The sequence below is a fragment of the Electrophorus electricus genome, chromosome 5, assembly GCF_041902795.1.
Source record: "Electrophorus electricus isolate QZ-2024a chromosome 5, ASM4190279v1, whole genome shotgun sequence".
Lineage (NCBI taxonomy): Eukaryota > Metazoa > Chordata > Actinopteri > Gymnotiformes > Gymnotidae > Electrophorus > Electrophorus electricus.
The window spans coordinates 4,425,012-4,441,626 of NC_137501.1; the positions used below are offsets into that span (position 1 = coordinate 4,425,012).

At 40.9% G+C, this 16,615-nt stretch overlaps 2 long non-coding RNA genes across 3 annotated transcripts; one reads left to right on the forward strand and one right to left on the reverse strand.

Annotated features, from left to right (window-relative positions):
• Positions 1–4,065: 4,065 nt before the first annotated feature.
• On the reverse strand, positions 4,066–12,255 carry LOC113590901 (uncharacterized). The gene is made up of 5 exons (XR_003412142.3): positions 12,009–12,255; positions 10,678–10,821; positions 7,715–10,359; positions 4,538–4,579; positions 4,066–4,186 (listed from the first exon to the last, which is right to left on the reverse strand). It is a non-coding gene; the product is annotated as an uncharacterized LOC113590901 (long non-coding RNA).
• Positions 4,121–7,014, forward strand: LOC113590892 (uncharacterized). Of its 2 annotated transcripts, XR_014123984.1 has the most exons (4): positions 4,121–4,205; positions 4,358–4,440; positions 4,546–4,598; positions 5,178–7,014. It is a non-coding gene; the product is annotated as an uncharacterized LOC113590892 (long non-coding RNA). The 2 variants fall into 2 exon arrangements; XR_014123983.1 differs by having other exon boundaries at positions 4,546–7,014.
• Positions 12,256–16,615: the final 4,360 nt, after the last annotated feature.

Consider the following 16,615-nt stretch of genomic DNA (forward strand, 5'->3'; position numbering starts at 1 on the left):
TAGGTAAAGCAAAAGCTTGGTGGTTAATGCTGTACTGCGTTTGCCTTTTGGCTGGGTTAGTTTACAGGAAGTTAACCAAATGACCTTAATTCCTTCAGTATTCACTCATTAGCTCCTGTGATGCAGGTGCGAGGATGCACATCACCAAGTAGCTTGCTGTGTTTTGGAAGGTGTGTGTTTAGTACAGTGCAGCCATGGCAACAGGCTAAGCGTGATGTCACAGATATTCTGTAACGTTCTGAAACTGGACAGTCTCGGGTGAAATCCCAAAACCAGCATGTTATTGCTGTTAAGATGGTAACAGTAAAGCATCAGAGCAGTAGGGGGAAGCCCTGAGAAGCCTCAGTGATGAGTGGAATGTGCAGCCAGCGCCTCAGCTGGCTCTTCTTCTGCACCTCTCTCTGTGCTCCATAAGAGGATTTATGATGCTGGTCTGGGCACAAAGCCCTCAGCTGCACGCATGTCCTCCCAAGACCCACCTGGGTGCAGCCACAGGTAAGTTTGAGATGGTTATGGCGGACCTTGTGTATGTACCTGTGTCAGACCTCCTTAAGAGTTTAGTGTTCTCTGTGTTCCTGCGCTTCTCCTGCCCTGATACCATTCCTGCTTAGCCTTTGCTTGGGGTTTGATGTTACCCCTGTGAAGGGCTTGAGAAGAGGCCTGAACTAGCACAGGGAACACTCAAATTCATTGCAGAATTTGCGCTTTGCATTACTGCTTTAGGAAGCCGGGTGGATGTGAGCTGGTGCCTACGCCTGCTGCAGGTTATGTTGGATGATAAAGTCGTACGTGCCCCATGAAACGTCTGTTTTTAGGGCATAAACATGGAGTCTGTGTTCAGTCTCAGGAGCTCATTGAGAATGTGGGCCATCTCTGTTATTGCTGCTCAATACCTGCCTGGAAAGATACTCATTTGTAAACCCCCCCTGCCTCATTTACAACAACCCATTGATATGATTCGGCGGGTGGGGATGTGTGCCCCCCAATAATTCCTGCTCACACTACTCATATAATGTTAGGCTGGATGGTGTGAGGGGTGTATTTAATGGGTTGGGTGGGCATGTCCCCATGGGAAAGTTTTGCCCCTATGTCAACCTTTTAAAATTCAAAACTCAATACTTCTTCATATACCTGACTGTATTATTACTGAACTACTGCATTAGTACTGAATTACTGATTAAAATTGTGAGGTGCAGCTTAGTTTGACGCTTACGGGTCCATACAGGATGCCGACCTGCTAGCTGCAGTCCTGTCAGCAGGAAGCTGCTCTGAGTTCGTCCTCTAGTATGAATGGTTTCTTTTCAGCTCATGTTTCCCCTTTCCTGTCAGATGCTGCTCACACTCGGTGCCAATGTTTGCTCGGTGGTGACATACATCCTCATGACCAGACAATCATTTTTTCACTTTTTCTCTTCCTCACTAAGGCGATCTGCTCACAACCTCAACATTCAGGTGTTCATATACACAGACTTTTGGTTTCTGTAGATTGGACTCATCTGTACATTATATTTAGCAAAATTGGACATGCATGTAGCTCCTGCATAACATATGTAGCTATTAGGTCAAATGTGAGAGAGTTTGACCTTTCATACACAACCCATCATTCAACAGAGAGATTAAAATTCGGTGTGATTTCTTGATCCATGGATGAAATGTAAGCCCTGCTTAAAACCCCTCCATTTTTCATCTGACTGACCAACTGACTGCTGCAAGCATAACAGTTTAATGGGCACATGCACAGGGATTAAATAACACAGCTTGAGTAACTAAACCTGGGTGTTCTGAAGCTAAAACTTAGTCAGGAACCCTGGGTTGAGCATGCTGTACGAGACCATTCTAAAGAAGATCTATGTTACGCTGCAGTGATTTGACCCTCTGTCACCTTCTACCAGGTTTGTCGAGCACTACATACAGAGCTACAGCCCTGTGTTCCTAGTGGACGTCGCCTTCCACGTCTTCTACCGCCTCATATTTGGCGTCGGGGTGAGTGGACACGTTGCAGTTCTGAGAACAGAAACCCTGATAATGATGTGTGCCTCACTGGTCATAGGTCCACCATTATTTGCTGGTTTCACGTGCCTTCTGGGTAGTTCCTAGCAGCTGAGGATAAGGTGCACGCATGGCCGGACCTGAGTTGGATCATTGACTTCTTCACTGTCCTCGGTATGACATTGCGTCACGTCGTGTCACGTCCTCCATCCGGAGTCCACGTCGTCATGCGCCCATCCAGCCGGAGCGTTGGTACTAACACAACACGGAAGCATTATGCTGGAGAGTTCTTGTACGTTCAAAGACGGACTCCAGCAGATCTAGCTATGGCGGCATGGTGTGATGTAGTGGAAAGTCAATAGGACTAAGTGAACGAGTGACGAGAAGGCGCACGCGCAGAACCCGTGCAATTAAGGAGGGGGAGTCCCCGTCGCTCATGAGCAAGTGTATAAGAGCGATGAACGGTGTCAAAAAGCCACAGGCTAAAGTGTGAGTGGATGCAGTGTGGCTCGTGTTCTAGTTGGGGCTACATGGGACACGGGACAATAGCAGAGGTGCGGCGGAGTAGGTTGTGTCCTGAATGAAAGGAGAGTGGGGTGAAAAAATATTTTTAATTTAATTAAGATTTTTTGTTTTCATGATTCTATGAACTTTTGTCATGTAGAATTTTATGGCAGGGTTTTATTAGGTTTGGTGTGGAAAGTTTATCATGAAATGTACTGTTGAAGTGATTCATGCGCATGCGTGATGGTGACCATGTTAAATGTCACTGAAGCCCTTTGTGCTTGAAACTCAGAAGCAGATTTTCCTCTGACTGTGTTTAATTTTATGGTTCTTAAATTGTAACAATAAACCTGCCGCTCTCAGTCAAAAACTTGAGCTAAAATCCAGGCCAAATAAGATCACATGGTAGGAAATGCTCTCACACACAGTACAGTAAGCTCACACACGGCACCTGCCATTTCTCCTCTGCACATAGTTATCGCCATGGTTCTTGTGGCCTGTTCTCCACACGCTACAGTGCTTTTCTGCTCTAGCAGTCCAGCATGAGCTCAGAACTGAACGACCTGCACCTTCATAACACCAGTCAGATGTGTCAGTGGCAAGTGGAGGCAAGTGAGGCATTATAAATAGTTACTTTGGACTGTTATATGTACCACAGTCTCTGGTGGTGAGCCATACATGGTTAATCAATCCAGGTTGAGGAACCTGTTATAGTCACCGCATTAATGACACATCTATTTGCATTGCCAGTTGTTGCTATGGCAGCCTCACTACAAAGGGCATTGCAATATTTAATAGAACTCACTACTGATAAAGTTAATGACAGTATGTTGCTTTTCTAAATGGTCATTTGTGATTTATTCTTCCAAACATTCTGCCAAATCTGTTATGCAGGAAACTTGTGAAGGTGACAAAAGGCATGTTAGTCATTGATTGCATTTTTTAAGGAAAAATGTTAATTACCATTTAGTGATTGCACTCTACAAGTGTAATGAATTAAATTGCATTATGTTATTATGGTCATTGGTCATTTTCTCTTCACATACTGTCTGAGCCCAACTCTGATGCTTCACATTTTGTCTGCCTCAGTTACCTTGGTACACGAAGCTTGTAAAGCCAGAAAAGGTAAAGTTATTAAATATAAACTCATATGTGAGGAAAATGTCAATATTCATGAATAGTGATTCATACTGTGAAAATTCCCAGTACAGAGCTAGAGTTCTATTCTTAATGGCCAATCATCCCCTTCTCTTCACATACCACTTGAGTCAGCAGAAAGCTTGTTAAGACAAAAAGGGTCATCAAAGTTATTGAATAAAGTCTGATACATAGTGGCAATAGCTTCCAAACTGCATAGTAACTGTTGCCATGAGTTTTCACATTTTTACTTAAAGTGAGTGTGTAGCTAAACTGTTATTTGTAATTTTCTTTCACATATTGTTTGAGCCCATCTCAGGTACGTCGGCAGAGGACGCAGGCAGCTTTTTAAGATGAAGAAAGGTATTGAAAGAGAGACACTGAAACACATGGTATGTACATAATGAATGTTCTTTACTAAACATTAGTTGATACAACAGATTCCCCAAACATTGAAAGCATGGTGAGTGCTATTCTGAATGGCCATTCCTTTTCTCTTCATATACTGTATGAGTCCACCTCTTGGACCTCAGCGCAGTGTGCAAGAAAGCGGAGGCTGTGAAGACCAAAGAAAGGTACTCAAAGTCATTCCGTGCAATCTAATATGTATAGAAATATGTGTATGAATAATGGTTTGTGAATAATGGTGTTTAATGCTGTGAATTTTCACACATTGAAAATGTCTCATTCTCTTTTCATATATGGTTGGAGTCTACCTCTAATACAGCAACCAGAAAGCTCATAAAGTCCAAAACATTTTCATCAGCACCACTGAATAAAGTACGATATTTCAGGAACATCAGGCCATTGGTGAATAATATAAACTATGCAGTTTCAGCATTTTTAAATAAAGTATGTTGTGTGCTATGCTGAATGGACATTTGTCATTTTCTCTTCACATACTTACTCTTCAAGCCCAGCTCCAGAAATGTAGTAGGCCAGGAGAAACCTTGAGAAGGCAAACAAAGGTAATTAGAATGTCATTCTTGAGTAGTGAGTCCTACTATGAAAGTTTAATTACAAAGTTAAGTGCCATTCTGCATGGCCATTCTTTATTTTCTGTTCACATCCTGCTTGAGTCCAAATTAAGAACGCCTGTGAAAGAAAGCTTGTGAAATCCAAAAACATAGTCAAAGTTGTTGAATACAATTTGTATATGAGGACAATATGTTCATTACTGAATAGTTGATAGATTTCATGACTCATCTTGAATACAAAATAGGTGAGCAAAACATTAAGGCCACTGGTTAACTCCTCCTCCATCATGCACTTGCCACCAGTCTGTGTACGTAATTACATAAGTACATTGGTAGCAAGGACATATGGAATAAAATGAGGTCCTGAAGGGCATTACATACTGATGCAATTTTTAGCTTCATTCAAGACTAAATTATAAAAGAACTGACCCTTAAAGAAGTATCTAAACATATATGCAATGCTGTTTGCTTTACTGGAAGCACCCCACTGATGAAATGAATATCCTTTGCACAAACAATATGAGCCTTATATTTCAAACAGTAGGCAGCGACTGCCCTTTCTTACTACAGCCCTACACCAAAGCTTGCTGTGAAGGTTTCTGCATCGACACCCTGAAGAAACTCTCATGCAATATCAAGTTCTCCTATGATGAAAAGATCACTACTCGGATGAAAAGATGTTTATGGTCAGATTCTAATGCAAATAGATTCTAATATGCAGATTGTTAATTCATCATTTAAATTTGCAGCATTTAGCTGATGCTTTTATCCAAAGTGACTTACAATTATGTCTGAATACAACTCAAGCAATTGAGGGTTAAAGGTCTTGCTCAGGGGCCCAACAGCAGCAACTCACCAGTGGTGGGGCTTGAACCAGCAACTTTATGATTATTAGTCAAGTACCTTAACCACTGAGCGACCACTGCATAATGTTTTTTTGTTTACGGTGGTCTGTAAGAGATCAGATATGGCCATTGGTACTCTGATTATAAATGAGGAGCGCTCTCAAATCACGGACTTCTCTGTGCCCTTCGTGGAGACAGGGATCAGTGCGATGGTGTCCAGGAACAATGGAATAGGCTCTCCCTCAGCCTTTCGAGGTATGAGGCTTGTATTCCACAGATATACCATAGGCATTAGTGCTTGCTTCTGATTTGCATATCATTGCCTAGAAGTAACAACATTGTTTTACTTAATCTTGATGAAATGTTCTGGTATTCTAGTTCAATTAAGCTTGCAACCAGTTACATTGCTTTAGTCTCAGTACAAATCATTATCAGTGTGCCTGGAATTGCAGTCATCAAACTGGTGGCTAAACTCATATCATATCACTAAGATAAGATTCGGATTCAATTTACTGTCTTCACTCAGAAGAACTACAAGGTAATGAAATGCAGTCTTCACATAGTCCAGCTTTTTTGGAAACTGGGGTCAGAGTGCAGGGTCAGCCATTGTGCAGCACTCAATGGCTTCCCAATGTATCTTCCTGGAGCTAAGAGGGTTAAGGGCTTTGCTTAAAGGCCCAACAGTGGCTGCATGGCAGAGCTAGGATTCAAACCAACAACCCTCTGATTGATAGCCCAATGCTCGACCCATATAGTGCGGAATCTGCCCCGAGTCTAAACTGCATCAGTTCATGAGGTTCTTCTCTTGTTCTGTGACAGAGCCCTCAGCCCTGCCGTGCGGGTGATGATCTTCGTGATGTGTGTTTGAGTACTTCAGTCCCACAGGGTACAACCGCAGCCTGGAGAGTGTCAAAGGTGAGCTCTTGCTCGGTCTAATTTTAACCCTAAAATAGCTGCATCACTCTCTAATGACTGGCGTGACAAAACAAGTGTCTGTGGTCTGGCTGAAAAGGTAGTGTTTGTGTGATTAGCTCGTGTGGTAGTGCTCATGTGGTAGTGCTCATGTGGTTAGCTTGTGTGGTTGTGCTCGTGTGGTAGTGCTCGTGTTGTTAGCTTGTGTGGTAGTGCTCAAGTGGTAGTGCTCAAGTGGTAGTGCTCATGTGATAGTGCTCATGTGGTTAGCTCGTGTGGTAGTGCTCATGTGGTTAGCTCGTGTGGTACTGCTTTTGTGGTAGTGCTCGTGTGGTAGTGCTCATGTGGTAGTGCTCATGTGGTAGTGCTCATGTGGTTAGCTCGTGTGGTAGTGCTCGTGTGGTAGTGCTCATGTGGTAGTGCTCGTGTGGTTAGCTCGTGTGGTAGTGCTTATGTGGTTAGCTCGTGTGGTAGTGCTCATGTGGTAGTGCTCATTTGGTTAGCTCGTGTGGTAGTGCTCATGTGGTAGTGCTCTTGTAGTAGTGCTCATGTGGTAGTTCTCATGTGGTTAGCTCGTGTGGTAGTGCTCATGTGGTTAGCTCGTGTGGTAGTGCTCATGTGGTAGTGCTCATTTGGTTAGCTCGTGTGGTAGTGCTCGTGTGGTAGTGCTCGTGTGGTAGTGCTCAAGTGATAGTGCTCGTGTGTTAGTGCTCATATGTTAGTGCTCATTTGGTTAGCTCATGTGGTAGTGCTCATGTGGTAGTGCTCTTGTAGTAGTGCTCATGTGGTAGTTCTCGTGTGGTAGTGCTCATGTGGTTAGCTCATGTGGTAGTGCTCGTGTGATAGTGCTCATTTGGTTAGCTCGTGTGGTAGTGCTCGTGTGGTAGTGCTCATGTGGTAGTGCTCGTGTGGTTAGCTCGTGTGGTAAGCTCGTGTGGTAGTGCTCATGTAGTTAGCTCGTGTGGTTAGCTTGTGTGGTAGAGCTTGTGTGGTAGAGCTCCTGTGGTAGTGCTCGTGTGGTAGTGCTCGTGTGGTTGTGCTCGTGTGGTTGTGCTCAAGTGGTAGTGCTCATGTAGTAGTGCTCAAGTGGATTTTCTCTATTTTCCTCTGATTAATGTTTTGGGTGTGAGACAGAAAAACTTGTCATTTTGGAATTTAAGCAATGGAGCCTTTTGTCTGAGAACCACAAAACCAGTAGAAAAACAGCAGTAATCGGGCCTATACCAAATTAAGATGTAGCTAAGTGCTAAGAATAAATAACTAAATGCTTATGGAACGTAATAAAAAAATTAAAATGGGATTGTTTATATTTTACTGATATCCTATAGACTGATACATATGGAAACACACCTGTAAAATAAACTTCATTTAAGATCCAGGCGGGACGACCTTCACCACTGGGAAGTCAGTGCGGCTGCTGTGGGGAAATGTTTTCAATAATTCAGTTTCCACTGAGAACCACAAAGGCACCACGAGTAAGATCACGGTACTGGTGTGGGCCTTCTTTGCTATTGTCTTCTTGGCCAACTATTCAGCAAACCTGGCAGCACTCATGATTCAGGAGCAATACACTGACGCTGTTTCTGGACTGAGCGACAAAAAGGAAAGAAGACTGAGGCTGGTGTCATTTTCTCAAAATAAAAAAAAATATATTTCAAAATGTATTTATATAGCGCTTTTTACAACAGATGGTGTCACTGTTTACAAATGTCCAAGTCCAAGCCCCCAGTGAGCAAGCCAAGGGCGACAGTGGCAAGGAAAAACTCCCTAGAGCATGAGGTAGAAACCTCGAGAGGAGGCTAAATGATCTGGAGTTTTCATTCTAAACACTTCAAAGAACTACAAAGCAACTCAAGTAATCTCAAAGGGTATGACATGATTAAGGTGAGCAGGGTTGTATTCAGGTCTGGTGGAAGGTACAATGTGAACAGACATAAATTTAATGGAATTACCATTTAGCTACCTAAACTTGTTCAATACCTTATTTCTTGTATTGTCTTTTGGTAATCGATTTAAGGGCCACTCATGTGCTTGCTGAATGATTGATCCCTTTTGATGTGCCACCAGCTTGTTTTTGACATGTACAGCAGAGAATTTTAGTGGAGTGTCAAATGTAGGGCTCCAAGTATTACATGACTACTTAAATAGGATAATTTGTGCATGCTCTCAAAAGAACAATTCAGATTTGGTACAAGTCTAATCAGTACTATTCCAGAGCAGGCATGCTGTGAGCACATCATTATGCATTCAAAACAGGAAGGCAGCAACAACACCCTAGAGGAAACATTTGCATGGCAACACTTTAAAAGCTGCTCTGCCACTGTAGAGAAGTGCTCTCATCTTCCTCGGTCGGGTTCTTAAGATGACTTTACTCTGCTTCTCTGACTCTTTCACACATCAGCGTGAGCTTGGTTCAGCGAACACTAATCCTCATGCACACTGGAGGAATAAGGTAGCAAGACTCTCGCCCAACATTTACATTTACGGTACTTGACAGACGCTCTTATCCAGAGCGACTTACAAAAGTTCTTCGTCATTTACTCATAGAATAAATCCTAACCAGTACAGTAGGGTAAAGTCCAAGATACCATTGAACTAGAATACTGTTGAAATACAGGGATCAATGCTGATGCCTAGAAGTGCAAAGTACATAAGCACTACCTAAAACAACAACCAGTGCAATAAACAATAACTACTAGCGTTTCTTAGTCAAAAAAGGAGCAGTCAATATCAGTGCAATAATCAATACCTTACAATAAGTACTACTATCAGGTAGTTAACATAGGAGCAGGGTCAGTGGTCATTTTAATGTTCCACAAATAGATGGGTCTTCAGTCTGCATTTGAAGATAGATGAGGGCCAGAGTCACAGACAGCCCCGCGTGCCCGACAGGGACTCTTATCACTGGGATCAAATTCAGCTCACACTCCTTCCCTGTCCACACCTCCAGTGGCCAGCCAAGTTTTGCTCAACACAAAGCACTCACGGCACCCAAGCTTAGTATGATGAAATGTCTGACTGTGAAGGTCCACATCTTCTCAATCAGCCCATAATGTAGCATCAGCAAAACTCTACATCTAAGGGAAGAGAATAAAAGAAAAGAAAAGAAAAGAAAAAAGGTCAAATATAGCAAACTTTTAAACCTGACAGGCTGACAAGTGTCGCCATCTGCAAAGGATTCACATGTAACAAGTTTAAAAGCAGTTTGTGAGAATTTCAATAATTTTTTACTCTTGTCAAGCATCTTTGCATTTGTTCTTTCTAGCAGGATGGATGTCATGTTTCTGTTGGAGACTGTTCACTTAAGAATGGGAGGTCTTTCACTTCTCTTGTGCCAATCACCTAGGTGCACGTTCCACTAGGTTTTTCTATTGTTCTTTATGTCTATTAAACATTTGTTAGATAGTTCTACACATACACATCATTTGGCTAAAACAGTACACAGTTTGGTAAACATAGCTTTACAATTGTGTCATGTAGTTTATGGCAGACATGAATCAAGTATTCACATATATGCAAACCATTCATGAAAATATTCAACCATGTTCCTGCATCGACCAATGGAGAACATGAGCTGGGGCATCAGAAGGCATCGATCTGCAAATCAATTCTGCTTTATATAAAATAGGATAAAGCATGCGTTTCCGTTGGACTTCAATTACATTTCCAAGAAACGCATGCAAACCCAGACACAACACAAGGGATGTGTGCCACAACACAACAGAATACATTTCTCACAAGTCATCATGTAGTCAACCCACCTTTTTTACATACTAGCGTTTACATTCGCCAGCACTACATCCAAACCATACATTAGTCAACATATGCAAACTGATATTCAACACCCACACCAGCTGGAACCCGTTACCACTACATTCCAAGAGAAGACGTCTCTTGACCTGGTCCTGAGCCTGGTGGAGAGGTCATATATCTTCCCCTGAGGTCCATCAAAGCTTACCCAGGGTCCTTTGCTGAAGCCCTGTACACAAATCATTCTGAAAGGACACAGAATCTTTATACTCACTTCTGTTTATGTTACTAATCTGCATAATGCAATGGTAAGCCTCTTTCCCCTGTAAACACTCTTTTATTACCTCAACATCAACTGTTTTTCACACACATACTGTTAGCTTTAGCCTTTGAGTAAGTAGTATACAGATCTTTTTGTTTTGTTTTGTTTAATTACGTCAATGGTTTTATACACTGAAATAGCCTGCACAGAAAATGACCTGTGAAAGGTTGGTTACTAGATCACTCAGTTATGCTACACAAAACAGTGCAATGGGACATGTATTAACTTATTAAACTATCACCTGTGCCATGAGATGGTCCACAGTCCTCAACCGTAGATACAGACAGTGCAGATTTGGCTTCTTCTAAAAACTGTACATTACACCCACAAGAGCTGCAAAACTTTGGTGTTTGTTCCAATCAGAAACAACAGAAAGGACAAAACACTGTGATCCGAAAACAGAAGAAAATGGAAATATAATGCAACATTTATAATGTAACATTTATTATGAGAGTACACTGACCAAACATTCTGCAATGAACATTGACATTGTAATATTTAGTTTAGAACAGGAGATGTTTTTAGGATGTGCAACTTGTGGGCACATTCTATTTCATGAATTCTAATGTTTTGTTTATCAGGTTATACCTTATACCTTATGCTGTTAAACCAACTGATTAAACTGGTAGACCAGCAAAGGATCCGTATTGGTTCAACTTTGATGGCTTAGCTGATGCACTACAAATACCAACTAGACAGACTGTCCAGCAGCATAAACAACTTGGCCAAGCTATCCAACCAGTATGATCGAGCAACATGGACATACTGGTCAAATGTCAATCTTATTATACTGGGTGACCACTCTGGTCATTGGTAATGCTGGTCAACTATCTTGTTCTTATCTTACCTGAAGTGTCATGTTTATAGCTACATGCATACCAAAAGTGATTTGAAATAAATAACAATCTAATTGTAGGTATTTAGCCAGAAACCAGAGTTGTATTATACAACATCTCTTTAGGTTAAATGGGATTGTAAAATAGCCCGTGTGACCTCTGTGTTCCATCCCACTCAATAATGCACACCAGATTGTGGATGAAAGGGTTTCCTTTTATTTTCCACACTGCAACAAGTTCAGCAACCACATTTAATTTCACCGAGGGCTCAGCTAGCCAGCTCACAGCAGGTATGTCTAGCTTTGCCTTGCATCTCCCAGTAAATGTTACAACTTCCATTATAACAATATAATAAAATATATAAATAAAAGAAAGCTGTGATCGTATAGTGTAGTTGTTTGATTATAAATTATGATCTCATAATCGTATCTACATATAATCATACATTTACATAGTAACATTCACTCATATACTCAAATTCCATATCATACACATAAAACGTCCACATAATTGATATTTTCCTGATCGATAATACAAAAAAAAATTTAAATAAATAAAAATGAACAGCACCCTCTAGCGAAGAACCTCAATTACTTCAAGCTAACTATAAAACATAGCTAGGATAAGTCAGCGCTAGCTCGAAGCTAAAACAAAAATGCTCAGATTAACTTATGCCTCATGGCAAACAGCTGAGTTAAAAAATTAAACACAATGAAAACAAATGAAACTGACCCACCTGCAACAAGTTTAGCAACCGCATTTAATCTCACCGAGAGGGCAGATAGCCAGTCTATACAAAACAGGCTATTTGTTAGAAATTCTCCACGTGTGATTCACTAAGCTTCACATCTCAGTATGAGTTAACGTATCCACGTTCCGTAATAACGTGGTGAAATCTGCCAAAAACGGTGAGACGGAGCATAATAAGTAATAGGACAAACTTTGGAACATGACTGGTAGACGAACCTACCCACAGCAGCTATGTCTCCCTCTGCCGTGCAGCTCCACCAGTTCACGCTGCATTATATAGGGGGCTGGAGAGTTTCTGACCAATAGGTGGCGCTGATACCACTTTACGGGGATTTCATATATAATATATAATTAATATATATTAACACTGTTAAATTAGCTCAGGATGTCTCTGTTTTACATATTCAAAAGAAGCACAGTACAAAATAGGAATGACTTCTTCTTTGGTGAAAATCTCGTTAAAGAACATTTTGTTCTACTGCTTGGTGTAGGTTTAAATTTGGTTAATGTTTGTTCAGGGTTGCATGATTTATTATATTTTTTTACTGTTTGAAATGGCTAAGGTTTATAATATTACAAGTTCATAATATTACAATATTCTCTTCAAACTGATGTGATACCAGATCAAGGTTAATAGAAGAATGTGTGACTTTGGTGCTGCTTGTTATATATGTTTATGTCTACAGTTTTTTTGTTCAATCCTTTGTTGTGTGGTCTGACTGGAAGCATCTAAGAACTACAGTGACCCAAGGCAATGACTCGACCCCAAACCCTTCACCTGTGTGACTCAAGCCAACTTCAAAGACCTTGTTCACCCATTTGGCTATTATACCTGCGGTCCTTCATCTATCTGACAAACAACTGTGGTTACTAAAACAATGCTGGACTGTGGTGAGAATTGTCTAGTTAAACCTCCAAGCACTGCCTTGATATGTGCAGAGACTGGTTTCAGAGACAGACACTCTTTTATGTATTTTGTGTATAATAGATGGTTGTTGGTATGTAATGTATTTCTGCATCTGTATGTTTTGATAACTCCTTAATCTAATAATACTTTTGGCCAAAATGGGGCAGGAAAGGTTATAAATGATTAACATTTATTTTGTTTTGCTTTCAAGGTACATGCAATGTTTCCTTCAACCCACTTTGTGAAGGACAAGCTGACTGTTTGAACTGATGAGTTCAGGAAATGGTGAAGACATTAACAAAGACATTAACAAAGCCTCTTTGATTTCAGTATGAGCTACATTGCAGCATGTATTCAGTATGTAGTCTCAGTGCTAATAGTTGTCCAGTAGCTTGTGATGTTACACCACCTCGTAGTCTGTGTATCCATCTCACTATTGTAGTCATCCAATCACAGCAATGTTGTGTTTTATAACATCGTCACCATGTCCAGCGGCTATCATCTTTGTATGTAAATGAATTTAGCCATTTTACACATTTTAGAATAGCACAGCCAAGTCCAAAATCTCTTCAGTCAAGATGATTTTGCATGTAGCTATTTAATACAAGCATGCAGGGGGCCCCTGTCATCTCAATGTTCCAGATTGTGCTCTTTATACGCACACTGGTAGTAATTAAGGGAACAGGATTAGTAGCATTACTAGTATTATCAACCTGGAGAACAGAAATACAAAAGATTTCATTCACTGTATTCACTTTCAATGGCTTTATTTGAAACAGACCCTGTGGAGACTTGGCATGTCTAGGGTTACAGGTTATGTTAATACCTGGAACTCATTGGTAATAAGTGGCCGCAAATCTGACAAAAACAGTCCAATCTCAGAGGTGCCTACACCTACTCATCCAGCATGGCCTGATGACCCACTGTGTCAAACAGGACACGTAAGTAATAGGCTGACCACACAGGTAATATCAGTCTTTCAAAAAGGGTTTGAAAATGGAGTCAGATCTGACCACATCTTCTTAACCAGGATATGCTCGTGATACACCGTGTCAGGTTTGGTGAACCTGGCAGCCTGGTTGACTTTGGCAGGCCAGAGACCCTAATGGGACGCGTAAGTAATGGGCTGACTGCAGAGATAATAACAGCCTTTAAAACAGGACTAAAAATCGACTTATGTCCGATCTGACCAGTCAGTCAATTGCTTCTTTTTTTAAAATTTTTTGCAATTTTAACTTTTAATGTAATTTTGAATGCTTACATAAGCATGAGAAAGCTCCTCAAGCATTGCATGAAAGAAATTACATTAACTTAATTGAAAATGATGTAATATGTCTACAACAAACACATAACAATTACGTATTTCTTCTTTTTAAAATTAATACTTTTTTTTGTTGTAGGACTCATTTTCACCACCAGATGGCAGCGTTATGTAGTATTTTGTCCTTAGAGAGCTCAGATAAAGACCAGATTTGTATTGCAGAAAGTTTACAGATTCTTTCTATGGAGTTCTAGAGAATTTACATTTTTTATATAATCTGAATTTTTACAGAATATTTATTTGTCTTTATAGAGAATATTCAAACATTTTATATGATGTGTAACCATTGTAATTTTTCTCATAAACTCTTGTTCATATTTAGTCAACATAAAGGTTTTCTAAGTTTAATAAAATTTACATCACATACAATTTTCTGCAATTTTTCTACTTTTTTCAGGCTTGATTTAGAATATTGTGAGGTAGAATGTAAATTGCTGTATAGAGAATTATTCACAGGGAATCATAGTATTGTAATGTGCAGGAACAGACTGTGGAACAAAATCGTGCAGAACAATTATACAGTATATACAGGGGGGATTTGTCATACCGTCCACGTCTCACAACCGAATGTCCCTTTTTGAACAGTAAATGTCATCCTCTTCAATGTTGAGGGTCACAGACCTTCTTTTTGGAGGCAATGCCTCCTCCAAAATATCACTGCCCATATCTTGTGTGCTATTTTTGTTTCTTTTGTGGCAACAGTTGAATAAGAGCCCTGTATACACAGTCAAGGCCAAGGATCCTCCAGCAGCACATGGTAACACAATGTTTTAAATGTTCTTGGCTTGTGTAACGTAGTTTAAGAGTGCAGATGTGCTGCAGTGAAGTTCTTCACTGCACATCTGCATGTTCCCCCATCAGTTTTGCTGATGTCGTTCCTAGATCTTCCTAAGTTCAAGACTGTTTACTCAATACACACTAAATAAAAATAAAGATGCAGACTCTGGAATTAATTGAAGAGAATTGCTGGTCCTGTCTTTATTCTGAGCTCAATGTAACAAACAAGGCATTGTCCAGAGAATGTCTAACAGTCTCAGGTGGGCACACCTTTTATTCATTTTCTTCATAACCATCGAAATTTTTTTCATAAAAATTTGTTCCGGTTCCACTATTGTTCTCCAAACCAAGCATTATTCAGTGTATGCAAATTGATATTCAATACTTACACCAACCAGTTCTGGGTACCATTAGGTTCATCCTGAACTACTTCTATTTTTTAAAAGGAGATCATATTCTATATCACTGGCGGCCCATATAGGTTCTTCTGGCGATGTCCATATTGTATCTTCCAGTGCTTGGCCAGGAAGTCCCGCCCTTGAACCAAGGCTCCCTCCTCGACTGAGGACCCTAGAGGCCTGTCAAAGAGGCCTCCTGAGGATTTACGCAGAAGCCTACAGAGGCCTTTCCTGTATGAAACCAGTTTATTCTGGACCATCCCTAGTTTCCTGCTTACAATATCATTTTATTACCTCACTGAGATGAAGTGCAAGGTGCCACCTCCATGGCACCAAGATATTGGAGCCTTCTTCACCTGACACTGGCAGGACCCTGCATCTGACCCCTCGAGCCCCTCACTGATAACTGATGCATCTGCTTGACTTGGATCTGAAGAGTTAAAGTAAACTCTGTCCGGCGAGACTCCCCTTATCAGATACAGCATTGATTGACAGCTATAAGCTCATGGGAACATACCAGCTGCAGGAAGATTTTTCTAATGGTGAGGCAATGAAGCAGCATGAAGTCACTAAAAAGGAGTTCTTCATAATAAATGTTGTGTTTAGTGAAACCTGCGGAGAATGTGAACACAGTAGTGTTTCATAGTATTAAACAGTACCAGTCTCGCATAGAATAGCATGTTATATTTTATTAATTTAACTGTTGCTGATTTTTCTGCTATCCAGTAGCTGCAGACACCAAGTATGTTAATCTCATCAGCCAGAGGTAGCCAATGGCCACTGGCATCATGACCAATAAAGAATATCACAGCAGCTATATTTCTGTGCCTCCTTATTAATTTAATGTATCAATCCTGCAGCAGGAGGTGTGGAGGTGTCATGTGACTGATGACCCACGAGGCTAATTGGCTGTGATGCCGGTGAGTGTCCTTGACCCACTTACCTGAGCCTGCTACTGTTGGCCCAAAAAGGGGTGGCATCAGAGGGAGAAATCCGGGGAGCAGAGGAGCAGGGACTCTGTGATCAAGATGATGCAGCACAAAGTAGCAGGAAAACAATGCAATGACTGATTTGAAAATGTAAACAGTGATCTTATCTTAAAGAGCAAAGCAGGACTGTGCTGAAGGATAATGGATTTTCTAGTAGCCAGGTGACTGACCTCTCAGTGTGATTTTAAGGCAAATGTAAAT